Below are 3,243 nucleotides of genomic sequence, written 5' to 3'. Positions count from 1 at the left end.
TAGCACAAAAAGTACCAAACAAATCAAAGAAAACAAAAATACCAAAGATAATACCTAGATAGCACCCAAGACATATTTAGCACTACCATATAAGACCAAATAAAAGCTCAACTTCAGTACCAAAACACTTCAAAAGAGTACCACATGAAGCAAAGAAGCACAAAAAGTACCAAAGTTAGTGCCAACATTGAACCCAAGATGTAACTGCAATACCTTAAAGACTCTAAAACTTGCAGCTAGAAAGTCCCAAAGCAGTATCATAATAGGTCAGAAGAGTTTCAAATGAATAGCAAAGCACCAAAAGTACCAGTCATGGGTGTAACCAATTATCCAAGACAACCAAAGGTTCCCTATTAGACTAAACTCAGTAACCTGAAAGTACCAAAACAGCACAAAAATAGTTCAATAGAGTACCAAATGAAATAAAGAAGCACCATTAAGTACCAAGAAAGGCAGTAGCACAACACCAAGTGTTATAAAAAATACCAAAACAAGTAAAGAAAGTACCAAAACAGTTCAAGAAGTTCCAAAACCACCAAAAATGTCAGGCAGATAAACCAATCAAGAAGTGAAACATGCCAAATTGCCAAACCATGTGCAAATTAAACACTATCAACAGTCAAACACAATGCAATAGGCCAGAAATACAATACCTCCTGCTGTTCAACCTCCGCTTGGAGCTTTTGGATATTTTTGAAAACCCCGTGTCGTCGCAACAAGCACCGACTTGCTCCCAGCTCAGCCTCCACCTCTCTGATCTCTTCATCCAGAACAGGGATTTGTTGCTGAAGCTGAACAATGCGTGCTTCCAGGGTATCGATGTCTTCCATCAAACTCTTCGCCACGTCCTTTCTACCTTCATATACCAGTAGGTTGGTCCTTGTTTGCTTGAATAGAGGCCTTCAGGCTTCTGAGGTTTGACCATCCTGGATGTGACACTGGGTCTGCCAGTCTTTGCAGCAATTCCTCTAAATCAGGTAGGTAGGTAGTCAGCAATTACCCCTCTGCAAGCATTATCTGGTTCTGTGCAGATATTACTACCACTTTGAGTCATCCGGGCCTTCTTATCTGAATGCAGGACACTGCCAGGAGAGGAAGCATTTTGCCTCCTCCATGCCTCAATTTTACGCTCAAGCCCGCCACTCCTAGATGATATCATCTGCAACACTCCTTCCCCAAACCGGGCCCATGCTACTTTATGCCCTGCTAGGTCTTTTTTCGCTGCATGGCATTTCTCAAAAGCGTAGCACGTAGCAAATTTGTTGGTCAATTCACCACATGAAGGGGGCCCCTGATAAACTTTGGAGAATAGAAGTCTGCAGTCTTCCACCAGTTGTGGTTGCAAATGGTTTAAATAGATCTTGCTGTTCTTTTGGTACTTGAACTTGAATACAGTTAACCATTGGTCGGGTGGCATGTCCTCCATCAGTCAAGTCCTTGAAGAGTTTGCCCTCAAGACTGAGACTGTACTCTTCATGCAAGTCCCGTGCTGTGTAACAGAACCTGGTTTGTTGAGGGTACTCCTCCATTTTGTTCTTACCTAAAATGTGTTCAAAACAAATCAGAGAATTGCTGACTCCTATAGATTAAATGTGGTGCCCGACATTATGTCTAATGTGAGGTGATGCCCTATAGAACCATTTGTGGTACTCAAAGAGTACCAAATTTGCTACTGCAAAGTACCAAATATAGTACTGTTCATTTAACTTCAAATGTTAGTGCAGGGAGTGAACATGCACCATTTACTTAGCACATGCATATGCCAATGAATAGCGTACCACGTCTTGACTTGCTGGTAGATTTTGATTCGTCGTCGTCGAAGAGGAGTGAGGTCCGGACCTTGCACTGTTTTGCACTTGCCCTTGTGTTGGGACTGGCTATGTGCTCCGGCTTTGTTTGTTGGGGGGGTGTGGTGGAAGCACCCTTCTTGTTGCTGCTGCCAGGAGGCACCATGCCCTCCTTTGCCTTTGCTTTCGGTTTGCATGTTGTAGGTGACGCTCCCAAATATAGTACTGTTCATTTAACTTCAAACGTCAGTGTAGGGATTAAACATGCACCATTTACTTAGCACATGCATATGCCAATGAATAGCGTACCACGTCTTGACTTGCTGGTAGATTTTGATTCATCGTTGTCGAAGAGGAGTGAGGTCCGGCCATTCGGAGTCGACCTTGCACTGTTTTGCACTTGCCCTTGTGTTGGGACTGGCTATGTGCTCCGGCTTTGTTTGTTGGGGGGGTGTGGTGGAAGCACCCTTCTTGTGTTGCTGCTCTGCCAGGAGGCACCATGCCCTCCTTTGCCTTCGCTTTCGGTTTGCATGTTGAAGGTGACGCTCTGCTGCTGGCAGCAGCTCCCTTGGCCTTTGGGGTCCTCATGGCTAGACGACTGCTCTAGAGCAGAGCAGCTCTGCTACAATCGAATGCGGGGGGGGAGAGAGAGAGAGAGAGAGAGAGAGAGAGAGAGAGAGAGAGAGAGAGATGGTGCGACCAGACGACGCCCGCTTAGTTCAAACAAAAATGAGCAAAAACAATAAAAAATTGAAACCATAAAAAATTGAAACCACTACCACCACTAATGACACCACTACTCTCATGGGGTGGTACTGCACAAAAGATTCTCAAAGATCTTAAAAATAGTTCCTAAATACAAACCTTTTACCCTCAAATTCCCCCCCCCCCCAAAGTACCAAAAAGGTGGAAAAAAAATTGGCCCTTTTCTTGTACCACCAACCCTTGCTTTCACCCATATTTTTTACTGATCATTTTTATCAGTTGCTGGACAATGCAAACACACATGGTGTGTTAAGAAAACAAGACCTTCCGGCATGGAATTCAGTGGATTGGCCTCTCCCACATTTTAGTGTTACAGAGGCATATAGGGCCAAGCTTTTCAAAGAAGTACAGAAAGCTCTGAGGCCCAATATTGCCACAAGGATAATAAAAATTTCTTTATGCATGCCTCTCACAGTTTTTGTAGACTTGTTTAATACCTTTCCAGTGAAGGTTTCAAAAACAATGTTCACAGTTAAAGAAACAAGTCTGGCATGCATGCCACAATTTTTGGATAAAGGTTGGGATAAGAAGACATGTAGTTCAGTGTTTTGTGAGGTTGTCCAACCTTCTATGCAACTGAAGTACATGGTTGCATCACAAAATTTCATTTTTTCTTTTTATTATAAGCGCAGTCGAATGCTAGGTACAAAACTAGTCCCAATGGATCAAGATGAAGATTCTTTTGGTGCAG

At 43.3% G+C, this 3,243-nt stretch overlaps 1 pseudogene; it reads right to left on the bottom strand.

Annotated features, from left to right (window-relative positions):
- Positions 1–602: 602 nt before the first annotated feature.
- LOC147636775 (uncharacterized) lies at positions 603–1,426 on the bottom strand (annotated as a pseudogene).
- Positions 1,427–3,243: the final 1,817 nt, after the last annotated feature.

The sequence above is a fragment of the Cibotium barometz genome, chromosome 7 (genome assembly GCF_041138505.1).
Source record: "Cibotium barometz isolate CiBa-2024 chromosome 7, ASM4113850v1, whole genome shotgun sequence".
Taxonomy (NCBI): Eukaryota; Viridiplantae; Streptophyta; class Polypodiopsida; order Cyatheales; family Cibotiaceae; genus Cibotium; species Cibotium barometz.
Note: the sequence above shows the minus strand (reverse complement) of the source record. Positions and strands in the feature narration are given on the sequence as shown.